The sequence below is a fragment of the Adiantum capillus-veneris genome, chromosome 16 (genome assembly GCF_014529385.1).
Source record: "Adiantum capillus-veneris isolate H3 chromosome 16, ASM1452938v2, whole genome shotgun sequence".
Taxonomy (NCBI): Eukaryota; Viridiplantae; Streptophyta; class Polypodiopsida; order Polypodiales; family Pteridaceae; genus Adiantum; species Adiantum capillus-veneris.
This window is the reverse complement of record NC_140946.1, coordinates 30,103,322-30,116,737: the sequence shown is the minus strand read 5'-3', so window position 1 is coordinate 30,116,737 and position 13,416 is coordinate 30,103,322. Positions and strand designations below refer to the sequence as shown.

The 13,416-nt window shown below is 42.1% G+C and overlaps 1 pseudogene; it reads right to left on the bottom strand.

Annotated features, from left to right (window-relative positions):
* Nucleotides 1–1,269: 1,269 nt before the first annotated feature.
* LOC147438791 (GCN5-related N-acetyltransferase 7, chloroplastic-like) lies at nucleotides 1,270–1,993 on the bottom strand (annotated as a pseudogene).
* Between the last annotated feature and the right edge of the window lie 11,423 nt (nucleotides 1,994–13,416).

Sequence of the window (13,416 nt, the reverse complement as noted above, 5' to 3'; positions counted from 1 at the left end):
ATTAAAGTCACGACCCATTGGTATCACTTATAACAACCAAAAAAGGGTCTAGAAAAAGCATGCAAGTGAAGGATAGGTGCACATATGAAGATGTGTTTAAATTTGTTAAAAACCTTTTGTAATTTTTCACCCCAATGAAAAGAAGTTTCCTTTTATAGAAGAATAATGAGAGAAATCAGTGCAATAAAGGAAAAATTTCTTACAATTTTTCAATAAAAATCAGCAAAACCTAAGAAATATCAAACCATGAACATTTGCCAATTTTTAATAGTAGAAACCTTTTTAGAATCATCCTTTACGGCTTTACCAAAAGCTATGTGATTAAGATATTCAATTTCATTTTGAAAGAAATAACTTTTCCTAGCATTTTCATACAAATGATTCTCTAGCAATTTGTTAAGAGAGAAAATGCTTCTTATGCTCTTCATTCAACTTACTAAAAACGAAAATATCATCAAAGATGACGATCACACAATCTTCATTATTTAAAAAAAATTGTTCATCATGAAACTAAAAGTAGCAGGTGCATTTATGAGATCAAAATGCACAACAAGAAATCACAGTGGCCACTTCGAATAGAAAATGTAGTCGGGGATGGGAATGGAGGGAGCTTTGGAGAGATCTTTTTCCATAATTTGTTCAACTACCCAATTCAAAAGAAAAAAAGCTTGCTTTGCTCCAAAATCGATTTTTGGAGCGAGATTTTTGGAGAGAGGTTTATTTTTAATCCCCCCCCTCTCTCTCTATCTATCTATCGAGATCGATCTTTGTATCTGTGTGTGTGTGTGTGTGTGTGTGTCCCTCCCTCGCCCCCTGTCTCTCTATCTCTTTCTCTCTCTTCCATCTCTCTCTCTCTCTCTATATATATATACATATAATATGTGTGTGTGTGTATCTTCCTCTCTCCCCCCTTCTCTCTCTCTCTCTCTCTCTCTCTCTCTCTCTCTCTCTCTCTCTCTCCTATTGTATTACTCTCCCTCCTCTCCCCTCTCTCCAGTGTTCAAGAAAAATCAATTTTCCAAACATACAAAATTCCTTTTCTTGATTTTGTCAAAAGGAGATTTCAAAAAATCAGGTTATATTTTTGGGTTTTTACACTATTTTTGTTTATTTGGGGTGGAATTTCTCCTTTTCCTCTTGCCCTCAACTGCGTTTTTGAAATTGAAAAATGGCACGATATTAAGATGACACACACACACACACACACACACACACACACACACACACACATATATATAACTTACAAAATAGAAGGGTGCCACTTGCGATTCAATTTATTGATAGGTCCATCCACAACAAGAGACGTGTAGGCTGTCCCATTAATCTTGCCTCTCATGCTCTTTCTTTGTTCTCTAGCACAAAACCACTCCTTATATATAACCTCTTTGGATCTCATTGTCTACTGCTACATGTGTGTATAGGTCACTTGTTTTAAAGCAAGCATCCGTGCATGCTTGATTAATCTTGTTCCCACACCATTTCTTTGAAGAGATTTTGCAACACACATGCTGCTCAAATAGCCCCTTTGATATTGTCCTTCCACACATCTCATCTGGTTATCTTGGCATTTTGTTGAGATCCATAGATCCTACTACCACCTAGTCCTCAACTACTCCATCGGCGATTCCAGTTAACTTACATAATAAAGCTATATTTTGGTCAATATTTGCAAATCTTGAAGGAACATTAGCTACAACACAAGTGACTTTGCCAAACCCGCGTCGTTTACCCTCAACTTTCTCCTTCAATGCTTCAAGTTCAATTGCTGACAAGTATTACTGGTGTTCCTAACAAAACTCAATTCTGTAAGTTTGCGGAAAGTTGTGAATGAGAAGATGGAGAGGCTACATGTAGCTTGGAGGTAAGAGTCAGAAGAATCTTTGAACGCTTTGATTGGTAGGGCCGCAGTCAGAGGCCACGCTTCTTTGGTGGTAGCCAATTTCAACAATAGCAATGGTGGCGATGAGAGCAAGGTTGCATAGCCCAGAGCCATAGGCTATGGCTTGCACTTGGAAGCTTAATCTATCGACCTCAAAGCATTTGCTAAGTGTTGGGGTATAAAGCCCAATGTGGTCGCCCAGGTAAGTGGGCGGGCCGCCAGGTATGTACACATATTCTTTTGTAAAAACCTAACTATGCTCTACACATTACAGTAGAGCGAGTTCACCATATCGTCGTGCTCTTCTTCTCACACTCTCTCTCGCGTCGCACTTTCGCTCGTACTCCTTCAACTGGTATCAGAGCTCAGATCGAGGCTCGGGGCCGCACTGCAGGAGGCTAGAGTCACCAGCTCAGATTGGAGTGAAATTCAACAAGTGAAGACACGGCCCCAAATTCTGAGGTCATCTCGGCCACTGTTCGGCTTCGACAAAGGTCTGCGCAGGCCATTTTCTACTACGTGGTCTTGACGGGTGCAGATCCGACTCTGCAAATTTGGGGTTTTCGGCCTACGACTGCAGGTGCTGAGTATATCGACACTCCCAGAGTGTTGATTTGTGGCTGTCTACACATCGAAGGACGGCTCACAGTTCTTGGAGGCGTGTCACATATGACACGGGCGCATCTACACACAGACTGTAGGCAACATCCACTAGTTCATCAGGTAGCTTGTGTTTGCTGCTTGATATTCCAGATTTCATCCTGACATTGCAGGTACTTCCACATGGGATGTATTGTCAGAGATGATGTATGTCTGTTGAGGGTTTGCTGGCTGTGAGTCATGCAGCAAACAACCGCCGCAGCGGTTACAGCATACAGTGGGAAATTTGTGGATGTATGACTTTGTGGGAAGTCTATGTACTGTCAGATTTACTGCAGCCTTTGTTGAGGGTCGAGTGAGGTTTTATTGAGCTGGGGGATTCTCGAATGTTGAGATCCTTTCGGTGATACAGGTCTTGGAGCGATCCCTCGAGCACCCTTAGATAGGCAGCTAGGATGTATTGACTGTGAGTTAGACAGTTGGGATTGCATCTTTGCTTTACTGCCGTTGAGGCATTGTCGCAGTCTATGCTTACAAGACAGTGACAGGACAGTCAGAGACAGTACAGGTGCAGGACAGGTTTACCCATAGCTTACAGTGTTAGAGAGAGTGGTTTTTTGAGCTGTTTTTTTGGTCTGTTTTTAGTACACCAGAGCCATTTTACAAAGGATACTCTGCCAAAATTTCTGCAGAATCTGAAGCTTTCTTGGTTCATTTGACAGGTTGATATTGGTTCAGAGGTCAGTTTACAGGGGAAACTCTGCCGAATTTTTCCCAGGAAAGTAAACTACTGTGAAGCGTAGCTATGGCTGGATCACATGACACTGCTCTTTACAATATCAAGAAGCTGGATGGAACCAATTTCCCATTGTGGAAGAAGCAGATTTGGCACGTGTTGGTACAAAACAAGCAGATAAAACCTATAAAGCTCAAGGGGATAAAACCAGAAGATATGGACGAAGATGAATGGAGCGAAATGGATGAATTGACACTTTCTACCATTATGCTGACTTTGGCAAAAAGCGTTTACTTCAATGTAGCAGACGAGATTTTGGCTTATCAAGCATGGTTAAAGCTGAGTGATCTTTATGAGAAGCAGAGTGCAGCTTCACAGGTATACTGGCTTAAGAAGCTTGTTGACTTAAAGATGAAAGAAGGGACACCTATGTCCAATCATCTGAATGAATTCAACACAATCTATAGTCAGTTGTCAGCTCAAGGTGTCAAGTTTGATGAACCTGTTAGAGCTATGTTCCTGTTGATCACATTGCCGGAAAGTTGGGACACTTTTTGCACAGCTTTGAGTAATTCTGCACCTCCGGATGGTTTGAACATAGCAGGTGTAGAAGGAAGTCTGCTTACTGAAGAAACCAATAGAAAGTCAATGGACAAAGGCAAAGAAACAGCCTTAGTTGTCAGGGGAAGGACCAAAGAAAAGTACAAAGGTGGAAAGAGGAATCAATCTCGTAGCAAGTCCCGCAGTGCTAAAGGCAAGAGTGACATAGAATGCTACCATTGTGGCAAGAAGGGTCACATGAAAAGAGACTGCAGAGAATGGAAAGCAGAAAAAGGCAAAGAGAAAGCTGAAGACCATGGTGAGAAGAACAAGTCCTCATTGAAGATTCAAGAAATAAATGTGACAAACACTGTTGCAGAGGATGACAGTCTAGTGTCAGGAGACATCTACTTCTTGAAGAATACAATGGACTCAGCTCTTCTTACAGCATCTGATGGAAATGCACTGAGTGACTGGATTATAGACTCAGGGGCATCACTTCATGTGTCTCCAAACAAGGAGTGGTTTACCTCTTATGTGACCACTAAAGATCATGTTCGGCTAGGCAATGGGCAGACATGTGAGATCTTAGGTGTTGGAGATGTTCAATTGAAGTTTCAGAATGGCTCTTCTTTCACGCTGAAGAATGTGAGACATGTTCCCGCAATTACAAAGAGCTTGATCAACACAAGTTTACTTGATGATGATGGCTACGTCACCACTTTTGGACAGAACATGTGGAAGATATCCAAGGGTTCTATGACAGTAGCACATGGTGTAAAGTCTGGAGGACTTTACATGATCTATGTATCAAATGTCTCTAAAAATGTAATCAATGTAACCGAGCAGCCGAACATTTCTTTGTGGCATAGCCGGTTAGGACATATGTCCAAGAAGGGAATGGAAATCTTGTCTCGTTCTGGTTATTTGTCTGGCTTTTCATTTAATGATTTTGAATTCTGTGAACATTGTCTGTATGGTAAGCAAACACAACAGCCACATAAGCATACAAGCAGTAGAAGAGATACACAGTTGGCACTTGTTCATAGTGATTTGTGTGGACCTATGCCTAAACTATCTCTAGGGGGAGCTTCTTACTTTATGACATTTATAGATGATTACTCGAAGAAAGTATGGGTTTACTTTCTCAAGCACAAGGATGAAGCGTTTAGTGTTTTCAAAACGTTTGTGACACTTGTGGAGAATCAGAGTGGCAAGAAGCTTAAATGCTTACGCACTGACAATGGTGGAGAGTATGTTTCAAAGGCCTTTCAGGACTTTTGTGAGTCAAAAGGTATAAAAGGTGAACTTACTGCTCCTTACAATCCTCCTCAAAATGGTGTTGCTGAGAGGATGAATAGGACCATACAAGAGAAGGTCAGAAGTATGTTGTCTAATGCACAACTGTCAAATGGGTTTTGGGTTGAAGCTGTATCAACAGCTGTTCATCTTGTAAATAGATCTTCTAGCAAGGTTTTGCAGAAGGATTCAGTGCCAGAGATGGTATGGTCAGGCAAAATGCCCTCATACAAGCATCTCAGAGTCTTTGGCTGTGAGGCATATACTCACGTTCCAAAGGAATTTAGGAACAAACTTGAGCCAAAGAGTAGAAAGTGCATCTTTGTAGGCTATGGTAATTCTGGTGAGATGGGGTACAGACTTTGGGATCCCGAATCCAGAAAGGTTGTCCGCAGCAATGATGTTCACTTTAATGAATCCAAATATCATTCTAAACCAGAGAGGGTTGAGGAGATTAGAAGAGTTGTCTTGCAAGAAGATGGACCTGCACGTGCAAGACAAAATGTAAGGGCTCAAGAGGAGCAAGGACAGGATAGAGTGGAATCACAGGTTGTGGCTGAGCCTGAGCCACCTATTGTGCGTAGATCTGGACGTGTCACGCGACCTCCTGATAGGTTTGTTCCATCTATGAACTATGTAATGTTGACTGATTGCAATGAGCCTTCCTGTTACAAGGAAGCAGTGCAAATGAAGGACTCCGGGAATTGGCATTTGGCCATGCAGTCAGAGATGACAGCTCTACATAAAAACCAAACATGGAAGCTAGTTAAATTACCACGGGGCAAAAAGGCTCTACCTTGTAAATGGGTTTACAGGTATAAGATCACTGCTCATGATAGTCAGCCAATGTACAAAGCAAGGCTTGTTGCCAAGGTCTTTAAGCAAGAACAAGGCATTGACTTTGATGAAGTCTTCTCTCCGGTGGTCAAGATGACTACATTGAGATGCTTTCTTGCATTGGTTGCCATATTAGATTTGGTGTTGCACCAAATGGATGTCAAGACAGCGTTCTTTCATGGTGATTTAGATGTGGAAATTTACATGCAGCAGCCAGAAGGGTTTGTTGAGAAAGGCAAGGAAGATTGGGTATGCCAGTTGTTAAAGAGTCTTTATGGCTTAAAACAATCACCGAGGGCATGGTACCATAAATTCCACAAGTTTATGCTTTCTCAAGTCTACAAACGTAGTGAGTTCGATCACTGTCTATATACAAAGAAGGCTAAGGATGGCAGTTGGCTGATCCTTATTTTGTATGTGGATGACATGTTGATTGCTGGCAAGCACTTGGAAGAAATTTCAGCTTTGAAGTCAAAGATGGCAAAATCGTTTGACATGAAAGACATGGGTGAGGCAAGTCATATACTTGGTATGCGCATTGAGAGAGACAGATCAAAGAAGTTGATTTGGTTATCTCAAACATAGTATATTGACAAGGTTTTGCAACGTTTCAATATGGAGAAGGGGAAGGCATTGAGTGTTCCATTGCCACCATATGTGAAACTTAGCAAACAAGATTGTCCTGTGTCTGAGGAAGAACAGGCTGAAATGGATAAGATTCCATATGCGTCTGCAGTGGGTAGTTTGATGTATGCAATGATTGCTACTCGCCCAGACATTGCATTTGCAGTGGGAGTAGTAAGTCGATACATGTCAAACCCAGGCAAGAAACATTGGGAGGCAGTGAAAGGAATATTGAGATACCTGAAAGCTACAAAGAGTATGCGTATGTGCTATGGGAGTCAGGAGCTAAGTGTAAAGGGTTTTACAGACTCAGATTATGCAGGTGACTTAGACAACCGAAGGTCTACGTCAGGGTATGTCTTTACATTGGCTGGTGGAGCAGTATCATGGCGTTCTAGATTACAAGATTGTGTTACTCAGTCTACTACAGAGGCTGAATATGTTGCAGCATCAGAGGCATGCAAAGAATCAATTTGGCTTAATCGACTAGTAACAGATTTGGGAATCAAAGAAGAGATGCCTGTGTTATATTGTGATAGTCAAAGTGCTATACAATATGCTCGCAATCCAGTTTATCACTCAAAGACAAAGCATGTGGATGTGAAGTATCATTTCATCAGGGAAATGCTCGAGGATAAGCAACTTCAGCTTGTCAAAGTTCACACCACAGAAAATCCTGCTGATCTACTTACAAAAGGACTTCCCTCAGAGAGCTTTGCGCATTTTCGCAAGCAGTTAGGTGTAGGGTAGTACATCACTTCTCTACATCTCTTGTATATTAGCTTGTATAGTAGCTTCTCTCACACTTAAAGTACCACATTGGACTTTAAGTGGGAGGTTGTTGGGGTATAAAGCCCAATGTGGTCGCCCAGGTAAGTGGGCGGGCCGCCAGGTATGTACACATATTCTTTTGTAAAAACCTAACTATGCTCTACACATTACAGTAGAGCGAGTTCACCATATCGTCGTGCTCTTCTTCTCACACTCTCTCTCGCGTCGCACTTTCGCTCGTACTCCTTCAACTGGTATCAGAGCTCAGATCGAGGCTCGGGGCCGCACTGCAGGAGGCTAGAGTCACCAGCTCAGATTGGAGTGAAATTCAACAAGTGAAGACACGGCCCCAAATTCTGAGGTCATCTCGGCCACTGTTCGGCTTCGACAAAGGTCTGCGCAGGCCATTTTCTACTACGTGGTCTTGACGGGTGCAGATCCGACTCTGCAAATTTGGGGTTTTCGGCCTACGACTGCAGGTGCTGAGTATATCGACACTCCCAGAGTGTTGATTTGTGGCTGTCTACACATCGAAGGACGGCTCACAGTTCTTGGAGGCGTGTCACATATGACACGGGCGCATCTACACACAGACTGTAGGCAACATCCACTAGTTCATCAGGTAGCTTGTGTTTGCTGCTTGATATTCCAGATTTCATCCTGACATTGCAGGTACTTCCACATGGGATGTATTGTCAGAGATGATGTATGTCTGTTGAGGGTTTGCTGGCTGTGAGTCATGCAGCAAACAACCGCCGCAGCGGTTACAGCATACAGTGGGAAATTTGTGGATGTATGACTTTGTGGGAAGTCTATGTACTGTCAGATTTACTGCAGCCTTTGTTGAGGGTCGAGTGAGGTTTTATTGAGCTGGGGGATTCTCGAATGTTGAGATCCTTTCGGTGATACAGGTCTTGGAGCGATCCCTCGAGCACCCTTAGATAGGCAGCTAGGATGTATTGACTGTGAGTTAGACAGTTGGGATTGCATCTTTGCTTTACTGCCGTTGAGGCATTGTCGCAGTCTATGCTTACAAGACAGTGACAGGACAGTCAGAGACAGTACAGGTGCAGGACAGGTTTACCCATAGCTTACAGTGTTAGAGAGAGTGGTTTTTTGAGCTGTTTTTTTGGTCTGTTTTTAGTACACCAGAGCCATTTTACAAAGGATACTCTGCCAAAATTTCTGCAGAATCTGAAGCTTTCTTGGTTCATTTGACAGGTTGATATTGGTTCAGAGGTCAGTTTACAGGGGAAACTCTGCCGAATTTTTCCCAGGAAAGTAAACTACTGTGAAGCGTAGCTATGGCTGGATCACATGACACTGCTCTTTACAATATCAAGAAGCTGGATGGAACCAATTTCCCATTGTGGAAGAAGCAGATTTGGCACGTGTTGGTACAAAACAAGCAGATAAAACCTATAAAGCTCAAGGGGATAAAACCAGAAGATATGGACGAAGATGAATGGAGCGAAATGGATGAATTGACACTTTCTACCATTATGCTGACTTTGGCAAAAAGCGTTTACTTCAATGTAGCAGACGAGATTTTGGCTTATCAAGCATGGTTAAAGCTGAGTGATCTTTATGAGAAGCAGAGTGCAGCTTCACAGGTATACTGGCTTAAGAAGCTTGTTGACTTAAAGATGAAAGAAGGGACACCTATGTCCAATCATCTGAATGAATTCAACACAATCTATAGTCAGTTGTCAGCTCAAGGTGTCAAGTTTGATGAACCTGTTAGAGCTATGTTCCTGTTGATCACATTGCCGGAAAGTTGGGACACTTTTTGCACAGCTTTGAGTAATTCTGCACCTCCGGATGGTTTGAACATAGCAGGTGTAGAAGGAAGTCTGCTTACTGAAGAAACCAATAGAAAGTCAATGGACAAAGGCAAAGAAACAGCCTTAGTTGTCAGGGGAAGGACCAAAGAAAAGTACAAAGGTGGAAAGAGGAATCAATCTCGTAGCAAGTCCCGCAGTGCTAAAGGCAAGAGTGACATAGAATGCTACCATTGTGGCAAGAAGGGTCACATGAAAAGAGACTGCAGAGAATGGAAAGCAGAAAAAGGCAAAGAGAAAGCTGAAGACCATGGTGAGAAGAACAAGTCCTCATTGAAGATTCAAGAAATAAATGTGACAAACACTGTTGCAGAGGATGACAGTCTAGTGTCAGGAGACATCTACTTCTTGAAGAATACAATGGACTCAGCTCTTCTTACAGCATCTGATGGAAATGCACTGAGTGACTGGATTATAGACTCAGGGGCATCACTTCATGTGTCTCCAAACAAGGAGTGGTTTACCTCTTATGTGACCACTAAAGATCATGTTCGGCTAGGCAATGGGCAGACATGTGAGATCTTAGGTGTTGGAGATGTTCAATTGAAGTTTCAGAATGGCTCTTCTTTCACGCTGAAGAATGTGAGACATGTTCCCGCAATTACAAAGAGCTTGATCAGCACAAGTTTACTTGATGATGATGGCTACGTCACCACTTTTGGACAGAACATGTGGAAGATATCCAAGGGTTCTATGACAGTAGCACATGGTGTAAAGTCTGGAGGACTTTACATGATCTATGTATCAAATGTCTCTAAAAATGTAATCAATGTAACCGAGCAGCCGAACATTTCTTTGTGGCATAGCCGGTTAGGACATATGTCCAAGAAGGGAATGGAAATCTTGTCTCGTTCTGGTTATTTGTCTGGCTTTTCATTTAATGATTTTGAATTCTGTGAACATTGTCTGTATGGTAAGCAAACACAACAGCCACATAAGCATACAAGCAGTAGAAGAGATACACAGTTGGCACTTGTTCATAGTGATTTGTGTGGACCTATGCCTAAACTATCTCTAGGGGAGCTTCTTACTTTATGACATTTATAGATGATTACTCGAAGAAAGTATGGGTTTACTTTCTCAAGCACAAGGATGAAGCGTTTAGTGTTTTCAAAACGTTTGTGACACTTGTGGAGAATCAGAGTGGCAAGAAGCTTAAATGCTTACGCACTGACAATGGTGGAGAGTATGTTTCAAAGGCCTTTCAGGACTTTTGTGAGTCAAAAGGTATAAAAGGTGAACTTACTGCTCCTTACAATCCTCCTCAAAATGGTGTTGCTGAGAGGATGAATAGGACCATACAAGAGAAGGTCAGAAGTATGTTGTCTAATGCACAACTGTCAAATGGGTTTTGGGTTGAAGCTGTATCAACAGCTGTTCATCTTGTAAATAGATCTTCTAGCAAGGTTTTGCAGAAGGATTCAGTGCCAGAGATGGTATGGTCAGGCAAAATGCCCTCATACAAGCATCTCAGAGTCTTTGGCTGTGAGGCATATACTCACGTTCCAAAGGAATTTAGGAACAAACTTGAGCCAAAGAGTAGAAAGTGCATCTTTGTAGGCTATGGTAATTCTGGTGAGATGGGGTACAGACTTTGGGATCCCGAATCCAGAAAGGTTGTCCGCAGCAATGATGTTCACTTTAATGAATCCAAATATCATTCTAAACCAGAGAGGGTTGAGGAGATTAGAAGAGTTGTCTTGCAAGAAGATGGACCTGCACGTGCAAGACAAAATGTAAGGGCTCAAGAGGAGCAAGGACAGGATAGAGTGGAATCACAGGTTGTGGCTGAGCCTGAGCCACCTATTGTGCGTAGATCTGGACGTGTCACGCGACCTCCTGATAGGTTTGTTCCATCTATGAACTATGTAATGTTGACTGATTGCAATGAGCCTTCCTGTTACAAGGAAGCAGTGCAAATGAAGGACTCCGAGAATTGGCATTTGGCCATGCAGTCAGAGATGACAGCTCTACATAAAAACCAAACATGGAAGCTAGTTAAATTACCACGGGGCAAAAAGGCTCTACCTTGTAAATGGGTTTACAGGTATAAGATCACTGCTCATGATAGTCAGCCAATGTACAAAGCAAGGCTTGTTGCCAAGGTCTTTAAGCAAGAACAAGGCATTGACTTTGATGAAGTCTTCTCTCCGGTGGTCAAGATGACTACATTGAGATGCTTTCTTGCATTGGTTGCCATATTAGATTTGGTGTTGCACCAAATGGATGTCAAGACAGCGTTCTTGCATGGTGATTTAGATGTGGAAATTTACATGCAGCAGCCAGAAGGGTTTGTTGAGAAAGGCAAGGAAGATTGGGTATGCCAGTTGTTAAAGAGTCTTTATGGCTTAAAACAATCACCGAGGGCATGGTACCATAAATTCCACAAGTTTATGCTTTCTCAAGTCTACAAACGTAGTGAGTTCGATCACTGTCTATATACAAAGAAGGCTAAGGATGGCAGTTGGCTGATCCTTATTTTGTATGTGGATGACATGTTGATTGCTGGCAAGCACTTGGAAGAAATTTCAGCTTTGAAGTCAAAGATGGCAAAATCGTTTGACATGAAAGACATGGGTGAGGCAAGTCATATACTTGGTATGCGCATTGAGAGAGACAGATCAAAGAAGTTGATTTGGTTATCTCAAACATAGTATATTGACAAGGTTTTGCAACGTTTCAATATGGAGAAGGGGAAGGCATTGAGTGTTCCATTGCCACCATATGTGAAACTTAGCAAACAAGATTGTCCTGTGTCTGAGGAAGAACAGGCTGAAATGGATAAGATTCCATATGCGTCTGCAGTGGGTAGTTTGATGTATGCAATGATTGCTACTCGCCCAGACATTGCATTTGCAGTGGGAGTAGTAAGTCGATACATGTCAAACCCAGGCAAGAAACATTGGGAGGCAGTGAAAGGAATATTGAGATACCTGAAAGCTACAAAGAGTATGCGTATGTGCTATGGGAGTCAGGAGCTAAGTGTAAAGGGTTTTACAGACTCAGATTATGCAGGTGACTTAGACAACCGAAGGTCTACGTCAGGGTATGTCTTTACATTGGCTGGTGGAGCAGTATCATGGCGTTCTAGATTACAAGATTGTGTTACTCAGTCTACTACAGAGGCTGAATATGTTGCAGCATCAGAGGCATGCAAAGAATCAATTTGGCTTAATCGACTAGTAACAGATTTGGGAATCAAAGAAGAGATGCCTGTGTTATATTGTGATAGTCAAAGTGCTATACAATATGCTCGCAATCCAGTTTATCACTCAAAGACAAAGCATGTGGATGTGAAGTATCATTTCATCAGGGAAATGCTCGAGGATAAGCAACTTCAGCTTGTCAAAGTTCACACCACAGAAAATCCTGCTGATCTACTTACAAAAGGACTTCCCTCAGAGAGCTTTGCGCATTTTCGCAAGCAGTTAGGTGTAGGGTAGTACATCACTTCTCTACATCTCTTGTATATTAGCTTGTATAGTAGCTTCTCTCACACTTAAAGTACCACATTGGACTTTAAGTGGGAGGTTGTTGGGGTATAAAGCCCAATGTGGTCGCCCAGGTAAGTGGGCGGGCCGCCAGGTATGTACACATATTCTTTTGTAAAAACCTAATAAGAACTCACTATGCTCTACACATTACAGTAGAGCGAGTTCACCATATCGTCGTGCTCTTCTTCTCGCACTCTCTCTCGCGTCGCACTTCCGCTTGTACTCCTTCACTAAGGACTCTCTCTCTCTCTCTCTCTCTCTCTCTCTCTCTCTCTCTCTCTCTCTCTCTCTCTCTCTCTCTCTCTCTCTTGATCTAGCTATCAATACCGACTTTCTTGTTTTCAATGAAACAAGGTGAACTTCCAGTAATACGAACGAAATTTAATACCCTTAACTAAGAGAGGTATCAAATCACTCGGCAATGTCTTCTAGAGAATTACTTTGTGGTAACAACTAGTGGTGGGTGTCTCCCAATCAAGGATGGTTTGAACCTTCTTTGGATCCATGGAGATTTCCTTTTCAGAAATTACATAACCAAGAAATTCCACCTTAGATTGATGAAAAGAGAACTTCTCCAACTTTGCATATAACCCTAATGCACGAAGCTTTTCACGCACTAATCATACATGGTGCTCATGCTCTTCTTGATCCTTGGAAAATATCAAGATATCATCCAAATATATTACCAAAAAATAATCCCAAAAGATATCATTCATTAAATGTTGAAAAATAGCTGGGGCATTTGTGAGGCCAAACGGCATGACGGTATATTCAAAGTGGTCATACCTTGTCCGG